At 37.5% G+C, this 20,286-nt stretch overlaps 1 protein-coding gene across 3 annotated transcripts in view; it reads left to right on the plus strand.

The window, feature by feature from the left end:
- Nucleotides 1-2,081: 2,081 nt before the first annotated feature.
- The window catches only part of NPFFR2 (neuropeptide FF receptor 2), a 118,364-nt gene continuing 100,159 nt past the window's right edge, over nucleotides 2,082-20,286 (plus strand). For 2 of the 3 annotated variants that reach the window (XM_054485726.1, XM_054485725.1), the window contains exon 1: nucleotides 10,178-10,460. The gene's annotated coding sequence lies outside the window, so the exon portion shown is untranslated. Of the gene's footprint in view, nucleotides 2,283-10,177; nucleotides 10,461-20,286 lie in introns of those variants that run through there. The other variant, XM_054485724.1, reaches the window with a different exon arrangement.

Below are 20,286 nucleotides of genomic sequence, written 5' to 3' on the forward strand. Positions count from 1 at the left end.
CCATTGTATTTCATTGTATTTCTCAACATGGAAGTACTGATGATTTTTGCAAGATTGTCCGGTGAGAAGGTCTAACTGGAGTGGGTTGCTAAGTGGATGGGAAGTGAGGAAATGCAAATGACAGATTGGACAGCAGAACAGTGCAGTTGTTCCTGAGAAGGAACGATGTAGGTATTACACTTGGACCTTGCAGGAAAACAGTGGGATTTTTATTTTGTTTTGTTTTAAATGGATGATCTTGACATATATAAAAGCCAGGAATAATTCATTTCACAAGGAGAGAAGAAATATATGAGAGAGTGTGAGAATCCTGAAAATACGGGAGAGGGTGGGAAGAAAAGCTCACCATTGTAGACATGGGCTTTAGCTAGGAGAAAGAAAGACAAGCTCCTCTATTAAAACCAGTTATAGCAAAGAATGATGAATGAAAGCACGGAATTTAAAGCAGGGTGTGTATGTGTTTACAGGAGAAGTACTCAGGGAAAGGTGCATATCAGGTCCTTCCCTAGTTTTATATAATTTTCTCCTGCTTATGGATATAGTCTACTGTTTTCAGTGGTGGTGGAATGATAGGGGTGGGGAGCAGGAGAATAGTTCTTGCAGTGTGTTGTTTCATGATACAGAAATGGAATCATGGTTTAAATGATTGTTACATAAGTTTCATATTTCTTTTAATTTGTAATAGAATCCTAGCAAGCTGGACATTACCTCACTGTCTCATCAAAAGCATTGCTATTGTTTTCATTCATTTTAATGACTTATTTTTCCAGTGGTATGAGGGACTGTGTAGAGCAATGATTCACAATTATTTTTGCACTTTGATTTGAGAATCTCAGGTTGAATACAAAATGCTTTTCTCTTCTTAGTTTTACTTTATCCAACTAACTTATTATTCTGTCCTATGACTCCTGTGTTATCTCTTTAATGTCTTTTTCTTTTCTATGACTTTCTGTGCCTTGAGTATCCTGATAAACTTCAGAAAAGTGGGACCAGTATCCTTACCTTGAACTTGGTAAAGTCTTGGGAGAAATATGTCTTCCTAAATCCTCAATTTAGTCATCAAACACACACACCACACATACACACTTGTCAAAATCTGCAACTTTAATCCAAGACCAAGGAATCCTACTTTAAAAGGTCTGTCTCACCATTGGCTTTTTTTCTGTATTCCACATGTACCAGTGATATAGGCAGAAAAATGTAGTAGATAAAGAAATGAATTTGGCTTCTGGAGCTTTTCTTTCATTTAAATACCACCTCTGTAATCTTAGGCAAGTCACTAAACCTTGGTGCCTCTGTGTGGACTGGAAATAATTATATACCAACTCTTCACAAACCTAGGATACTCTCATGAGGATTACGTCCAAAAGGCTCCTCACAGGCTTCTCATGCTTAAAGCACCTTTAATTATCCCCTTCTTAGTAATTGTATAAATCTCTAAGTTAATCCATTAAAGTCTAGTCATCATCTCTCTATTAGCAAGACCCAACTGGGCAGATAGTCCTGTTAGGATCATTGTGAGTGTCTCCAGAGTTCTTCCCCTTCCATTTCTGATTATGCTGTGAATATATTTCCAGAATTTCAGAGGGGTTTGCTTGCAAGCTAAAAGATCTTTGCAAAGACTCAAAAAATAGGGTCTGCTTCAGACAGAGAGAGGGTTTGCAATATGCGATGAAACTCTCAGTCCCATTAGAACCTTAAAGATGATGATAGCTCACATTTAATGTAATGATTAATATGTACCAGGACAATTCCAGGCACTTTTGCATGTAGACAAATAATTCTCAGATTACTTACTGATTAATATCATCATCATCTCTATTTTACAAACGAGGAAACTGAGGCACAGAGAGGCTAAATCACTTGCCCAGGATCTGGAGCCAAGTAATGGCGATGATGCTAGTCATACTGATGCTTCCTTTTCTTTGCCGCACTCGGATTCTGAGTTTCACAAGAATGTACCTGGGTGCCCCTTAGCGGGATATGAATAGCTTCTTCGGAACCCCAGCGGCCAGCTGGTGCCTCCTGGAAAGTGAAGTCTCATCTGAACGGGACAAGGAGGCGGGGAGGGAGCGCAGAGCACTCAGCGCCCGGCAGCGTGGCGGGGCAGCCCGGAGCGGAAGCCTGGAGTGGAGCAGGGAGCCCACGGGGGACAGACGTCGGCTGGGATTGAGCCGCTAGACTGCGAAAAGTAGCTGGAGCCGGAGCAGGGACAGAACCTGTTGCTGCAGACGGGCTTGGTGGATTCTGGTTCCTGCCGCCGACAGGGCTCGCCGGGAGAGGTAACAGCATGGGCCAGTTTGGCTGGGGGCCCCCGCTTGGGAGCGCGACCCCTCTCTAATGCCCAACGCTTGCCTTGATGATACATATTAGCGATTGTGGACCGACACCTTGGATTTTTCAAATCCCTTCCTAATTACACAGGCACCCGCTTGGTCACTGGCCCAACACTGGGGGGCTTCTCTGCCCTGGATGTCTGCACCACAGATGGCTGTGGCCCCAGGCTTGCAGAGCAGGGACCTTGTCAAGGGATGTGGGGCGCTTTCTTAACCTTAAAGTTCCCCCCAAACCCTCTCCGGGGCTGTATTGTGTTGTAACTTTGTTGAATTTCCTTAGCGGGTCTGAAGCTAGCGAGTTTCTAAACTGTTTTTATCCGTGATGCCTCTGAGCAATGATCTTTGTGTATCTGAGGCTTCATCCTGTGCATTTCCACTTGCTAGAAAAGCTGAAATGAGGTTTCTGAGCTGCGTGCAGGACACCAGAGTCCTTATTGAAGGCGTTTGGAGAGGTTTTATCCCCTTCTGGGAGTGAGATAGGGTTTCCAGACAATACCATTTTAGTTCTTCTGTCAAACCATCAGGCATTTTCCAACAGTGCCGCCCTAGGTCAAATTTAGGGTCTGGCGGAGAGGAAAATTATCTTCTTCGAGCTGTCGTTCTAGTTAAAGACAGAACTACTAACTAAAAACAAAAAATACATTTGTTCATCTCCCATTTCCCCTCAGCTATAGTGTAGATATTTGAAATATTTATTTTTAAAAATCTTAATGATAACATGAATTATACAAAGATGCTGGTTTCCTTTTTTTAATCCAAATATTCAAAGTTGTTTTAAACGTATGTCTAAATTTATAATTCCATTCACATCCAAATAACTTTCAAGTGGAAACCACTAATGAGAGGAAGGATGGAAAATTCAATGGTTTGTAAACTGTGAAGGACATATTTTTGTTTCCATCTGGATTTCTAATTAAACCATAATAAATTGAGTAAAATTATCATAATAATGATGGATCTAAGTTATGGATGAATTTGCAAAATGGCTATAATGTGCTCAAAAATAGTGCCATTATCATCAACAGAATGGCAATTGTATGCAGAGTTCAATTAGAGTCTTTCATCTGTTAAAAACTTCTATAGATTGATCATTTAATAAAACAGTGATGCAATATAGTGCAGTAACAGTACCTACTGCACTATATTTAAAGGCACATATTAACATTAAAGACTGGCTATTGTAATAATCAAAAATGTGCTTTCTTTATTGCTTGAAAATAACATGTTACTCATATATCATTATCCTATTCTTTTTCTCAATATGTGTTTCTCCAAAATCCATACACCCCAATAAGATCTTTCTACTAGCCATGATTTCTTCATGTCTATAGAAAACTTCAGAGCATTTGAGGCTTAAGCTTATTTTTGCTTCATCTATCTATTTGTCTGTTTTATCTGGCAGTTTTATTCTTGGTGCATTTTGTGAACACATTACAAAGTATCTAAAATTATATATTAGAAATTCATTGTTTTATTTGTGTGATTATTTTATCCCATAGTTCCTATAAATCATACTGCTCACCAATAATCTCTTTTACAGATGTCAAAGACTATAGGTTGAATAAATATGAATTCACTATAAACCAATGAATGATTTCTTCCAGAAATATCAGTTTATTTATTGTAGTTGTTCTTTGGCTCTGTGTGTGTGTGTGTGCATGTGTGTGAGTGAGTGGCATTTTTTAAGAGAATTCCATGCAAATGCCTCTGTGATAAATATTTATAAACCTTTTCACTGTATTGCATTAAAATGGATTTCCAGCTGTAATATGTAACACAAAATAAGGACAATTTCATGCCTTGAAGCTTCAGAAACTTAAAAATAATAATTTTGTAAAATACTGCCCTCCTTATTATGGAAAAAAGGACAGTGGTTTTAGCTAAAGACTTCAAAACTGTCAAGCACATTCAAAGAAAATGGAATAAATATAATCTCACATTCCTAAAACATATCTGGATTAGTCTATTCTCATGCTACTGTAAAGGACTGCCTGAGACTGGGTAATTTATAAAGGAAAAAGATTTAATTGACTCAAAGTTCTGCAGGGCTGAGGAGGCCTCAGGAGACTTACAATCATGGCAGAAGGGGAAGCAAACACGTTCTTTTTCACGTGACGGCACCAAGGAGAAATGCCAAGCAAAAGGGGGAAAAGCTCCCTATAAAACCATCAGATCTCATGAGAACTCACTCACTATCATGAGAATAACATGGCGGTAGCTGCCCTCATGATTCAATTACCTCCCACCAGGTCCCTCCCAAGGACACACGGGGATTATAAGAACTACAATTCAAGATGAGATTTGGATGGGGACACAGCCAAACTATATCAATATTTATATAGTATTTTAATAATCTTAATAAATTGTTCTCTTAAACATATGAATTTTATGCTTACCATTAACCTGATGTTAACAGCTGATTTTCTTTTCCTCTCTGTTTCCCTTTGATTTTAAGTTCCAGCTTTGTGGATAAATTGGTTCTTAAATGAATTTTCCAATTGCCTTGAAACTGAACATTAAGGGTCCAGGGAGACCTCCACTCCATTAAACTAGAAGGAAATGGAAATATACTGCCCATACAAAAAGATGCAATGGTCACTATAGCAGACAGCTGTTTAGAATGGGTCTCGTGTCCTTGCTTTGCGGAGTTTTCAAATACAAGACTTCTAAAAGTAAAGAAATTAGGTTTCTTCCCAGTCAGACTTCTAACTGGCTCTGTGCCTCAGGCAAATCATTTAACTTCTCTATGTCTAAGATTCCTCAAACATAAAAGGATGAATTATAATTTGATTTCTAAAATCCTTTCACCCCATTTAGATTTCTCTGTTTCTATGGTAGAAGGCAGAGGATACAGAGTGAGAAAGCTCAGATATCCTTGCTTTGCCATTTGAGAGCTTCTGCCCTTAGGCAAGGCCCTGAAATTCTATGACATCAATACCTCCTCTATAAAATGGCCTAATAGAAGAAATTAATGGAATGATCTATTGTGCTGGATACAGTGTCTAGTACATAAAGGATGCACAAGAATGTTTTTAAGGCAACCATCTCTGAAAAATCTAAAGGGATTTCTGCCTGTGGCAGGGGAGGAAATGAACTAAAAGCAGAGGAGTCTATCCTGCATCTGTAGGTAGGCATTTCCCAGTATAGTTTCTATAGTATGCACCAGAGACCAGGAAAAGAGAGGGCCAGAGCCTCAAGCATAGTATGAATGCCTCCTTGATATCTTTCCATAGTTTAGCCCACCCCAAGACAAGTCAAAGTGAGTCAGGACAGCATAAATATTAAATTTAATGCCACACATGACTGACAAGACATGTCCTATTCTGATTTCCGTTCAAACTAGGCTTGATTCTGTTACAGCTAAGCATACCAGCTAGGTTGTATAATGACCAACAGAATAATTGCACAATCCAAATCACACCACACCAGTAATTAGAAAAAGGAAAGAAAAAACAAACAAAATAACTCCTGAAATGCCAAAAAATTGGTTCTCTTTCAGCTGTATTTCCATTTAAAATTTAAAGTTTTCAAATATTATGAAAGTATATTTCTTACTTTTTATCTTCCTGGGCTATTGTAAGAGTCTTATTTAGGTGTCTGCATGGAGTCTGGGTTCCATGTGGCAGTTGCAGAATAAAGCACCTGCCATTAGAACTGATGTGCCTTTTTCTAGTCCCTCAATCAAGTCTCAGTTGATCTATATTTTTAGAACTCTGGAGGGTTTACCAAACATATTAGAATATTACAGTTCTGGTTGCATTCCCACAAAATTTAGAGTGAACAGGCAACCTACAAAATGGGAGAAAATTTTCGCAACCTACTCATCTGACAAAGGGCTAATATCCAGAATCTACAATGAACTCCAACAAATTTACAAGAAAAAAACAAACAACCCCATCAAAAAGTGGGCGAAGGACATGAACAGACACTTCTCAAAAGAAGACATTTATGCAGCCAAAAAACACATGAAAAAATGCTCACCATCACTGGCCATCAGAGAAATGCAAATCAAAACCACAATGAGATACCATCTCACACCAGTTAGAATGGCAATCATTAAAAAGTCAGGAAACAACAGGTGCTGGAGAGGATGTGGAGAAATAGGAACACTTTTACACTGTTGGTGGGACTGTAAACTAGTTCAACCCTTGTGGAAGTCAGTGTGGCGATTCCTCAGGGATCTAGAACTAGAAATTCCATTCGACCCAGCCATCCCATTACTGGGTATATACCCAAAGGACTATAAATCATGCGGCTATAAGGACACATGCACACGTATGTTTATTGCAGCATTATTCACAATAGCAAAGACTTGGAACCAACCCAAATGTCCAACAATGATAGACTGGATTAAGAAAATGTGGCACATATACACCATGGAATACTATGCAGCCATAAAAAATGATGAGTTCACGTCCTTTGTAGGGACATGGATGAAATTGGAAATCATCATTCTCAGTAAACTATCGCAAGAACAAAAAACCAAACACCGCATATTCTCACTCATAGGTGGGAATTGAACAATGAGAACACATGGACACAGGAAGGGGAACATCACACTCTGGGGACTGTTGTGGGGTGGGGGGAGGGGGGAGGGATAGCATTGGGAGATATACCTAATGCTAGTTGACGAGTTGGTGGGTGCAGCGCACCAGCATGGCACATGTATACATATGTAACTTACCTGCACATTGCGCACATGTACCATAAAACCTAAAGTATAATAATAATAATAATACTAATAAAAGAAAAAAAAAAAAGAAAAAAAAAGCATCAATAATTTCCCAAAGCCAAATGAGATCAAAATATCTAAACTTAAGTGAGCTGTAACCATACACATTATCTCATTTAATCTTCATGATTTTAGAAATTGAGTATGCTCACAATCCCTTTTCGGTGGATAAAGAAACTGAGGCTCAGAAACAATTTGCCAAAGTAAACATGTTTATTAGGTTGAGGAACCAGGATAATGAACTCATGTAATCTCCCAGTCTACATGCTTAAATTCTACACTGCAGGGCTCCCAAGTATGTAGCAAAAACAGCTTATAATCAAAGTACCAATTTCTGTATATACTGATCCTTTCCACATGAAAGCTGTGTACCTAGGAAGAGATAAATATTACAGTCCTCATGAAGATTTTTCTAAGTGGAAGTAAGAAGCATCAGAGTTATTTGTGAAACTTTCAAATCTCCCACCACAGATTAGTGGGCTGGAGTTGGGTTCGGGTAGTATGTGTGTGTGTGTATGTATATATAATACATATATACATTTAAATACGTAGTATATATATGAGATTCTGAGTCAAAATTATTTTCATGATTTCCCATAATGAAAAAAATTTGTCCCAATCCACAATGCCATTTTGCAGCCATAGACAGACTAATCTTAAGAATCTTAAGTGTTGTCTTGGACAGGAGGTATTTAGAAAAATTATAATGAGAGGATAAACATTTCTTTAATTTAGCCTCACCAGAATGTGAGTTAAATCAAATAGTTGTATATATTAGAATTTACCACCTGCAAACATGCAAGGAAATAAGGACAAATTTCAGATTAAGCGCTTGCACATGACCTTATGATTCTCATATCTTGGGAGAGTTTGTGACTTATAAAAACTGCTGTATCTTATCAAGAATGACATCTCAAACACCCTGTCTCCTTGATAAATGTCAACATTTAAAGAGGTGATACTTGCAGCGCTCAGGATTTCTCTCAAATTCTCTACTTTCCCTTAAAGTATGGAGTCTCATTTAAAATCTTTAAAGTACCTCATTTAGGCCAGGTGTGGTAACTCATGCCTGTAATTCCAGCACTTTGGGAGGCAGAGGCAGGAGGATTGCTTGAGCCCAGTTTGAGATCAGCTTAGGCAACGTAGTGAGATCCTGTGCCTACAAATTAAAAAAATAAAAATAAAAACTAGCTGGTCATAGTGACACATACCTGTAGTTCTAGTAACTCAGGAAGTTAAAGTTAAGGTGGGAGGATTGCTTGACCCCTGGAGGTTGAGGTTGCAGTGAGCCATGATTGTGCCACTGCACTCCAGCTTGGGCAGCACAGCAAGATCTTGTTTGGAAAAAAAAAAAAAAAGGACCTCATTTAAAGTCTCTAAATTTTCCTTCTCATTTTACTTCCTGTCCTTGCATTCTTGGCGCACTGATGATAAACCGAATGTGGGGTCTTTCTAGGATCACATCTTCCACTCTTTGTAAGGATGCTGTGTCTCATTTATAATAGACAACTCTCTCAGCAGAGTTTATAGCCTTGTGTTTCCCTTTCTCCTTACTCATGATCTCCTCTTCTGTCTGGAATTCCCCATCCTCCACAGGTGTGCAAAGTGTTTTGTTTGTTTGTTTTTGTCCTTGGGTAGCCATTTATATCATTAATATCAGTGTTACTTAAGGCTTCGAAGGCTTTGGCTAAAATCTTCCCTGTTTGAGGGAGTTTCCTTTGTTCCTGCTCTTTTTTCAGCTGGAAAAACTACATTAAGTAACTTCTGTGATATATGCTTCTTTCAAAACTAGTGGCCCTGTGCTTCCCTTAACACGGAAGTATCAAAGACCAGCATGAGCTTGGCCAATATCCTGAGCTTGCTTTTCTTGATATTTTGATTATCTAGGTTTTAGTAACTTTTTCTAATTCATGTTTACCTACAGAATTAGTGCCCGGCTTGAAGATTCTACAGTATCCAAAGCCTTACAGTGTCTCACTGTCCATATCCTCAGCTCTCATCTTTTTTCCTCCTTTGACACCCTCGAGCCTTGAATATGCCAAGCTCATTCTCAATTACAGGTTTTGCACCTGATGCTCTCCCTGCCTGGGAATCGTGCGTCTCAGAGCTGCACGGGAGGGGTTCTTTAAGTCCTTTCATCTCGGGTCTGGAATGCTTCTCCACACTACTAGTCATCACAGTATTGTCTGATTTGTGTCAAAGCCCACTTGCTAGTTGAGACTTTCTCATTTATGTGTTCACTTATTAATGATTTTATTCCCCAAAATGAAATATAAGCTCCATGAGAGATGTACAGTATGCGTTCATATTTATTGCTGGCCTTAGTGCCTGGAACAGAGTCTAGCACATAGTAGATACTAAGCAAATATTTGTTCTGTGAAAATTTTACTTCCATTTCCCTATTAGATTATCCTGCATCTTTTTATAGGTCCAGACAAGTTGCTGAAACTTCAACCTTAGGTTGGTCCCATGCCTCATTCCTGTTTTTAATTCCTTTCTGTTGATCCTACCTTAGCTAAAATACCAATCAGTATATTTTTTTTCCTGTAATATGGAAAAAAAATTTGAAAAAGCTATCATTGCACCATTTTAATATACATTCAGGTTCCATAGTATCTGTATATGTTGATTTCAGAGAATAATCTGGATCTGAGTACTAGGAAAAACGAAAATAAAAAGTAGCACAACGTTTACTTTTTATTAAAGTTACATTACCAATTCCACTATATTCATTGGCATGATTTTTCATGTTTAAAATATATTTTGAAAATATATACATATATAGAGATATAATTTTGTATAAGTGCCTAAACTAAATTATATCATAATGTTGTTTTTTAATTCTTGATTTTTAAATTTCCTTTCTTTTTTTTTTTTTTTTTTTTGAGATGGAGTCTCGCTCTGTCGCCCAGGCTGGAGTGCAGTGGCCCTATCTCTGCTCACTGCAAGCTCCGCCTCCCGGGTTCACGCCATTCTCCTGCCTCAGCCTCCTGAGTAGCTGGGACTACAGGCGCCCGCCATGGCGCCTGGCTTTTTGTTTTGTTTTGCTTTTTTGAGACAGAGTCTCGCTCTGTCGCCCAGGCTGGAGTGCAGTGGCGCAATCTCGGCTCACTGCAAGCTCTGCCTCCCAGGTTCATGCCATTCTCCTGCCTCAGCCTCCCGAGTAGCTGAGACTACAGGCGCCCGCCACCACGCCTGGCTAATTTTGTTGTATTTTTAGTAGAGACGGGGTTTCACTGTGTTAGTCAGATTGGTCTCCATCTCCTGACCTCGTGATCCACCCACCTAAGCCTCCCAAAGTGCTGGGATTACAGGTGTGAGCCACCGCGCCTGGCCAATTTCCTTTCTTAATTGCCTCTGCCCACCTCTTCTCTTCTGCTTCCATATTACAGGTAACCAATCTTAACTGGGTTCTGTTATGTTAGATTTTTCTCTGCTCTTATTTCCATTCACATATATACACATTCAAATCAATCTTTTTGTCATCATTTAAAATATATATGCATCTTGTTTTTTAACTCATGATGACCTTGTGGAAAGCCCTCCATGTCGATTGTTATGGATAAAATTCAATTCTAAATGGCTATGTATAATACACCGTGATGTGGATAATAAGAAACAAATTCAACCATTCCCTTCTTGATAAACATTCACTTTGTTTCCGGAGGTTTCTATTTTGTTGGATTTTGTCACAAAACAAGGCTACAATAAAAGTAGTTATTTAAAAACTACTTTATCTCCAGGTTTAAAGAGTAAAGCTATTTTTCAATTTTAATGTATGTTGCCTTATTGCTTTCTAAGTACTACAAATATTTACATTTTTACTAGAAGACTATGACACTGTTCTTTACTCATGTCCTTACAGCAATAGGTGTTGTAAATGTTTATGTTATTAGTTGTTAAATTAATTTGAATTTCTTAACTACTTGTGAAATTAAATATATTTTTATCTTCTTCAGATGTTTGGACTTCTTGTGTAAATCATTTATTAATATTCTTGCCCATTTTACTGAGATATTAGTCTTTTTCTCAATTTATATGTTCTTTGAATATTGTAATTATTAATACTTATCATAGATAGTAGGTGTTTTCCATATTGTCTGCTGCCTTTGTTCATAACTTTATCATGCACATTTAAAATATTTGTATAGACAATATATTTAATTGTTATTGTATACATTTCGGATTCCAGTGTTGATTAATATGATTTTTTTCTTATTGCTGCATTAGACATGTAGTCTTCTAGATTTTACTGAAGGATTTTTATTGTTAAGAATTTTAGCATGGGTTTTTAATTCAAGTGGGGTTTTAAAACACATGCCATAAATAGTGAGCCAACTTTCACTTCTTCCAAACAGCTTACTAAATATTTCATTCTTCTCCTCGAATTGAAAATCCACTTTTGTCATATTTTAAAATCTCATATATAATGGGATCTGTATTTGTATCCTTGATTCTGTTTCACTGACCAATTTCTCCATTTTTATGGCAACACCAAATTGCTTTGATTATATTTGCCGTAGATTGTTTTTCTGATATCCTAAAAAGCATATCTCCTCACTGTTTTTCTTCACAAATGTTCTTAGCTTTTCTTGGGCACATTTTCTTCCCTCTGAACTTTTAAAAATCATATTCCAAAACAAATCCTGTCACTGCTTTGCAAATATTTTTACCAAACAAACTGTTTGTCTATACATATTTTAAATGATATTATATTAAATTGATATGTTAATTTGGGGAGATGACCTATAAATTATTAAAATTTCTCTTCCAAAAATTAGGCATGTTGTTCAATTTTAAAGAAATTTTAAAATCTTTCAATAGGGTTTTATTTTTTATGTCATTATTTTATACTCCATCTTTTTCCTGTTAAATTTATTTGTATATATGCTACATTTTAGTCATTGATGTAAAACATATATATATATTCATTTTAATTTCTAGACGCTATTGCTAATATTAAGAATGGCTACTTTTTAAAAATTTTTAACTTATTTTATATTCGGGGGTACATGTGCTGGTTTGTTACAAAGGTATATTGTGTGATGCTGATGGTACAGTTGAACCCATTACCCAGGTAGTGAGCGAAGTATCCAATACGTAATTTTTCAACCCTTAATCCCTTCCTCCCTTCCCCTTCTTGTATTCCTTAGTGTCTATTGTGCCCATCTTTATATCCATGTGTTTCCAATGATTAGCTCCCTTTTATAAGTGAGAACATATGGTATTTAGTTTTCTGTTTCTGCATTTATTTGCTTAGGATAATGGCCTCCAGCCGTATCCATGTTGCTGCAAAGTACATGATGCTGTTCTTTTTTATAACTGCATAGTATTACATGGTGTATATGTATCATATTTTTTAAATCCAAACCACTGTTGATGAACGCCTTTATTATTGTGAATAGTGCTGCAATGAATATGTGAGTGCAAGTGTCTTCTTGGTAGAATGATTTTTTTTTCTTTTGGATATATAGCAAGTAATGGGATTGCTGGTTTGAATGGTAGCTCTATTTTTAGTTCTTTAAGAGATCTGCAAACTGTTTTCCACAGTGGCTGAACTAATTTACTCTCCCACCAACAGTATATAAGCATTCCTTTTTCTCCACAACCTCGTCAGCATCTGTTCTTTTTAGACTTTTTAGTAATAGCCATTCTAACTGGTGTGAGATGATATCTCACTGTGGTTTGATTTGCATTTCTCTGATGTTTAGTGGTGTTGAGCATTTTTTCATGTTTGTTGACTGCTTGTATGTCTTCTCTTGACAAGCATCTACTCATGTCCTATGTTCATTTTTTAATGGAGTTTATTTTTTCTTGATTTAAGCTCCTTATAGATTGTGGATATTAGACCTTTGTTGGATGCATAGTTTGCAAATATTTTCTCCCACTCTGTAGGTTGTCTGTTTACTTCGTTGAGAGTTTCCTTTGCTGTGCAGAAGCTCTTTAGTTTAACTAGAGTCTCACTTGTCAATTTTTGTTTTTGTTGCAATTGCTTTTGAGGTTTATAAATTCTTTGCCATGGCCAATAATATGGCTTGGCTGTGTCCCCCACCCAAATCTCATTTTGAATTATAGTTCTCATAATCCCCATGTGTCCCTGCTGTTCTTGTGATAGTGAGTTCTCATGAGATCTGATGGCTTTATAAGGGGCTTTTCCCCCTTTTGCTTGGCACTTCCTGCTGCCGCCACGTGAAGAAGGGAATGTTTGCTTCCCCTTCTGCCATAATTGTAAGTTTTCTGAGGCCTCCCCAGCCCTGCAGAACTGTGAGTCAATTCAACCTGTTTCCTTTATAAATTACCCAGTCTTGGCTATGTTCTTATAGCAGCGTGAGAATGGACTAGTAGAGTATATTAATATCCAGAATGGGGTGCTGCTATAAGGATAGCCAAAAATGTGGAAGCAACTTTGGAACTAAGTAATTGGCAGAGGTTGGAACAGTTTGGAGGGCTCAGTAGAAGATAACAAATGTGGGAAAGTTTGGAACTTCCTAGAGACTTGTTGAATGGCTTTGACGAAAATGCTAATAGTGATACGGACAATAATGTCCAGGCTGAGGTAATCTGAGATGGAGATGAGGAACTTGTTGGGAACTGGAGCAAAGGTGACTCTTGCATGCTTTAGCAAAGAGACTGGCGGCATTTTGCCCCTTTCCTAGAGATCTGTGGAACATTCAACTTGAGAGAGATGATTTAGGGCATCTGGCAGAAGAAATTTCTATGTGGCAAAGCATTCAAGAGAAAGCAGAGCATAAAAGTTTAAAAAATGTGCAGCCTGATTATGAAGTAGAAAAGAAAAATGCATTTTCTGAAAAGAAATTTAAGCCAGCAACATAAATTTGCATAAGTAATGAGGAGCAGAATTTAATCACCAAAACAATGAGAAAAATGTCTCCAGGGCACCTCAGAGACCTTCATGGCAGCCCTCCCATCATAGGCCCAGAGGCCTAGGAAGGAAAAATGGTTTCTTAGGCCAAGTCCAGGCCCCCCTGCTGTGTTCAGCCTTGGGACTTGGTGCCCTGTGTCCCAGCCACTCCAACCATGGTTAAAAGGGGTCAATGTACATTTTGGGCCATTGCAAGTCCCAATCCTTGGTAGCTTCCATGTAGTGTTGGTCCTGCAGGTGCACAGAAGACAAGAATTGAGGATTGGGAAACTCTGCCTAGATTTCAGAGAATGTATGGAAGTGCCTGGATGTCCAGGCAAAAGTATGCTGCAGGGGCTGAACCCTTGTGGAGAACCTCTGCTAGGGTAGTGCAGAAGGTTAAATGTGGGGTTGGAGCCCTGACAGAGTCCTCACTGGGGCACTGCCTAGTAGGCCTGTGAGAAGAGGCTACTGTCTTCTAGACCTCAAAATGGCAAATCCACTGACAGCTTGCACCGTGTACCTGGAAAAGGTGCAGAGACTCAAAGTCAGCCCATGAAGGCAGTCAGTAAGGGGGCTGTGCCCTGCAAAGCCACAGGGGCAGAGGTTGCCAAGGCCATGGAAGCCTACCTCTTGCATCAGTGTGACCTGGATGTGAGACATGGAGTCAAAGGAGATCATTTTGGTAATTTAATGTTTAATAATTGCCCTATTGGATTTCGGGCTTGCATGGGGCCTGTAGCCCCTTTGTTTCCACTAATTTATCCCATGTGAAATGGTGTATTTACCCAATGCCTGTACCCCATTGTATCTAGCAAGTAACCAACTTGCTTTTGATTTTGTAGACTCATAGGTGGAAGAGACTTGCCTTGTCTCAGATGAGACTTTGGACTTGGACTTTTGAGTTAATGCTGGAATGAGTCAAGACTTTAGGGGACTGTTGGAAGGGCATGATTGTGTTATGAATTGTGAGGACATGAGATGTGGGAGGGTCCAGGGCCAGAATGACATGGTTTGGCTGTGTCCCCACCCAAATCTCATCTTGAATTGTAGTTCCCAAAATCCCCACATGTAATGAGGGAGATCTGGTGGGCGGTAATTGAATCATGGGGGCACTTACTTCCATGCTGTTCGCATGATAGTGAGTGAGTCCTCACAAGATCTGACGGTTTTATAAGGGGCTTTTCCCCATTTTGCTTGGCATTTCTTCTTGCTGCCACCATGTGAAAAAGGACATGTTTGCTTCCCCTTCCACCATGATTTTAAGTTTCCTGAGGCCTCCCCACTCCTGCAGAATTGTGAATCGATCAAACCTCTTTCCTTTATAAATTACCCAGTCTTGAGTATGTCCTTATAGCAGTATGAGAATGAACTAATACAGCCAGTGTCAAGAAGTGTATTCCCTGGGTTGTCTTCTAGGATTTTTATAGTTTTAGGTCTTACATTTAAGTCTTTAATCCATCTTGAGTTACTTTTTGTATATTTTGAGCAGTAAGAGTCTAATTTCATTCTTCTGTATGTGGTTTGCCAGTTATCCCAGCACTACTTTAACAGTATAGATTCTTTGAATCTATGAGCATGGAATGTTTTTCTACTTGATTATGTCATCTGTGATTTCTTTCAACGGTGTTCCCTTTTATCCACATTCTCACCAGTGTCGGTTATTTTTTATCTTTTTAATAGTAGCCATTCAAACTAGGGTAAGATGATATCTCATTGTGGTTTTGATTTGCATTTTCCTGATAATCAGTGACGCTGAGAATTTTTTTTCATATAGCCATTGGCCATTTTTATGTCTTCTTTTAAGAAATCTCTATTTATGTTCTTTGTCCACTTTTTACTGGGATTATTTTTTTTTTCTGTTGAGTTGTTTCATTCCTTGTATATTCTGGATATTAGTGCCTTTTTGGATGAATAGTTTACAATTATTTTCTCCCATTCAGCAGAGTCTCTTTGCTGTGTTCATTTTTCTTCCTTTGCTGTGCAGAAGCTTTTCAGCTTGTACTAATCCCATTTGTCTATTTTTGTTTTTGTTGCCTGTGTTGAGGTCTTAGCCATAAAATCTCTGCCTAGACAAATGTTCTGAATTGTTTTCCCTATTTTTTTCTAGTAATTTTATAGTTTTAAATCTTAGATTTAAGTCTTTATTTCATGTTGAGTTGATATTTGTGTATGAAGGATATGTGTCCAGTTTCTTTCTTCCACATATGGATATCCAATTTTCCCAGTACCATTTACTGAAGAGGGTGTTCTTTCCTCAATGTATGTTCTAGTCCCTTTGTCAAAAATCAGTTCGCTGTAAGTATCTGATATACTGATTTTGTTTCCTTGGGATAAATACACAGTAGTGAGATTGCAGGATTGAATGATATTCTATTTATAGTTGTTTTTGAGAAATCTCCACATTGTTTTCCATCATGGCTGTACTAATTTACATTCCCACAGCAGGGAGTATTTCCAGGTTCTCTATTCTGTTCCATTGGTCTATGTGTCTATTTTTATACCAATACCATTTCCTCTTTTGGCTACTATAGCCTTATAATATATTTTTAAATCAAATAGTGTGATACTTTTGCCTTTTCTCTGTTTGCTCAGGATATCTGAGCAACCAAGTACAGATGCTCCTCAGCTTATGATGTATAATAAACCCATGGTTAAGTTGAAAATATTGCAATTCCCAAATGCATTTAGTACATCTAACCTTCTGAACATCGTAGCTTAGCCTAGCCTACCTGAAACATGCTCAGAAAACTTATATTAGCCTACAGTTAGGCAAAAATCATCTAATACAATACATATTTTGTAATAAAGTTTGAATATCTCATGTATTTTATTGAATGCTGTACTGAAAAGAGAAAAAATAATGGTTGTATGGGTACTCAAAGTATGGTTTCTGTTGAATGCATATGGCTTTCACATGATCATAAAGTAGAAAAATCCTAGGTTGACCCTTTGAATGTTGGTAACTGCGTGTATTGATGGTGTGGAGTAATGAAGATTTTTACTTGCTTTGATCACTTTGGAAATCAATCTGATTTCATACAATTAAAAAGTATATGCCCTATATATGCATAAGGAGATATATATATAAAGATGTTTATTACAGTATTATTTGTAATAAAATAATGAAAAATTAAACCATTAATTAAAGAATGGGTAAGTAATATGTAATATACTCATGTGGTAAATACCACAGGTAGGCAAAAAAACTGCTGCCATGACTTAGTTAAATGAAAAGACTAGATAGATTTGAGTCCCAGCCCTGTCATAACTTTGAATAGTTACTTATACTTTTCCTGCTTCAGCACTGTAAAATATAGATAATGCTATGGTTTGAAAGCTCTCTCCAAAACTCATGTTGAAATTTAATTGCCAATATAATATTATTGCAAACTGGAGACTCTAACAGATGATTAGGTCATGGGAGTTTCACCTTCATGAGTGGATTAATGCCATCATTGCAGAAGTGGGCTAGTTATTGCAGGAGTGGGCTCCTGATAAAAAGATAAGTCCAGCCCCCTTTTGTTCTCTCTGTCTCACATGCTTGCTTACCCTTCCACAGTGGGATGACCCTCACCAGATGCTGGCACCATCCTCTTGGACTTCCCAGTATCCAGACCCATGATCCAAATAAATTTCTGTTCTTTATAAGTTACTCAGTGTGTGGTACTCTATTATAACAGCAGAGAAAAAGACATACTATTCATACTGAAAAGTGAGGCTGTCATTATAGCAAAGTGCTGAAAAGGTGGAAGCAGCTTTGGAACTAGATAATGGGTAGAGGCTGGAAGAATTTGGAGGAGCAGGATAGAAAAAGTCTAGATTGCTGTGAATGTAGCATTAAAGGCAACTCTGGTAAGGGGTCCAAACAAGAGGAGAGCTGTAGGGAAACATGAAACTTTTTAGAGATTACATAAGGGGTGGTGACCAGAAGGCTGATTGAAATATTAAAGGTAAAGGCCATTTTGATGAGGTTTCAGAGGGAAATGAAGAACAATGTTTTAGACACTGGGGTAAAGTCCATCCTTGTTTTACAGTTGTAAAGACCTTGACTGAATTGTACCGAAAGCCTGAGGGCTTTGCAGAATGCAGAGCTTAAAAGTGATGAACTAGGATATCTGGTGGAAGACATACCCAAGCAGCAAAACATTCAGGCTGCTGCATGGCTGCTTTTAACTATATACAGTGAGATATGAGGGATGACTTCAATAAAGAATGTATAATAAAATAAGAAACAGTGTGAAAGGATTTGGAAAATTCACAGCCTGGTTATGTAAAGAATTGAAAAAAAAAAAGAAAATTTCAGAAGAGAGCACTAAGGATGTGGCCAAGTGACAATTGCTAAAGAGATTAATATGGATGAAAGCCAAGTGCTATTTATCAAGACCATGGAAGAAAGACCCTGAAGGCATTTCACATATCACTGAGGTTGCCCCTTCCATTATAGGCCCAGAGCTATAGGAGGGCAGAATGGTTTCTGATGATGGTCTTGAAGGATCCTCCATGGGCTCACTGCCCAGGGTTAACTTGGGTCTTTACTCATTGCGATTCCAGCAATGTGCCCCTAGTCTGTACTGGGAGCATCTCATATCTAATGTTTTGATCTAACCCTTTTCAAAGTGGGCATGCCCAATCTGGGATCTGGTTTAGCTCTCCCTGATCTACTTTGCCCCACTGCCCAGGTTTCCCAAATCACAGAACTCATAATCCTTGTGATTACTTGCTCAGTGCTTTGTCTTTTATATAGGATTGTTAGCTTAATGCAAACTGTTAAGCCCGAATATTGTATTTAATTCACAGTAGAAGATCCTAAATGAATAATGAATGAATAAAAATTATAGAAATATACGCATATATGTTAATAATAGTTGGGTCTTACAGAATATTTCAAATAGTAGCCTTCTTTCCACTCATCTGAATTTGGAGCTGTTTAGAGATAGACACACAAGTATATATGCTTCCATTTAGGATAGATGCAAACATATAGACATCAAAATATCAGCTTTATTCCTGTTGAAACTAACTATTTGAGAATGTGTCTAGGGACTGTGGGCAAGGAGTAAAGTTATTCCTAAATTTGACAGTTTCCCCCACTCAATCTCTCATTACAGGGAGATGGCTAACTTCATATATATTACAGTTCATATCATATTGTGTGTGTATGTATTACACACATGTATATTACACACACACATATATGTTTATGTATAGGTCATCTCCCTGCCATATATATATACACACATGTACGTAAAGCACAGACAGCATATGCACTTTATTGGCAGCAAGATTCAATAGGGAGCAATGAAAAGGCCAGAGACACTCAAGTTCAGTTTCTTCTTCCCATGTTCCAGATTCTTGGAGAAGTGAGGAAGGAGTCAGACAACTTATCCAAGAGAAGATTTCGGGAATAGAGAATAAGTTATCTCTAGAAGGGGGTAATTTGGGTTTTTGGTTTTTTGTTTATATTTTCTATGTTTTCCAATGATCATGACTATTTTTAATCAGATAAAAATTCCTAAAACATAAATTGCTATCTTAATTTTTCTTGGCCTCTTATTTTCTCACAAGTGTTAATTTGGCCAATTCACAATATACATATGCCTGTGTAAAATTGTAGCTCTCCTGTGTGGGAATGAAAGAAGTATCTGATGGAGAAAATGAACAAATTGCTTAAAAATATATAAAAGAGAAACATCTATATTAACTATTTACAATTACTTGGGGATAGCTTCTTGTGTGAGAAAATTATATTTTAAATGAAGTGGCTGATGCCAAGTGATATGAGTACTAATTTTTTTTTTTAATGATACTTTGGTAATGTGGTCAAAATGTGAAATAACTTCTTCTTTTATCTTTTTTTTCAATATTTTTCTACTACTTCTCAGTAAGCATGAGTTTTGTTGGAATTATTGTGAAGTTTTAGAGTTAGAATGTAATCTTTTTCCTAATTTCACAGATCTATTAAAATTTACAAATAGTTATATTGCTTATAGAGCCACAATGAGGAGTCTGGTTCTTATTCTGCCGGTTAATGTAGTGTCTGCTTTAGAATACTATCATCTACCCTAGTTCACAATTTTTGAAGATCCTGTGAAAGAAGATATGTAGGGAAGTCAATTACAATGAATCTTCCAATAAGGAAAAGGAAGAAAGTTCTCATTCCCTTATTTTTTGAACCTACATTTTAACCAGATGGTTTTACTGCTCTATTACACAGCATAATTGGATTGTTTTATCTGAAAGTGAATAATAAGGACAAAACCTTAAAAATAGAACTGTTTGAACTTAGAGCTTACTTTTATTAAGAGAACTTGTCCTATGAAAATTATTATTTGCAAACAGAAGCCAAAGTACAT

The sequence above is a fragment of the Pongo pygmaeus genome, chromosome 3 (assembly GCF_028885625.2).
Source record: "Pongo pygmaeus isolate AG05252 chromosome 3, NHGRI_mPonPyg2-v2.0_pri, whole genome shotgun sequence".
Classification (NCBI taxonomy): Eukaryota; Metazoa; Chordata; class Mammalia; order Primates; family Hominidae; genus Pongo; species Pongo pygmaeus.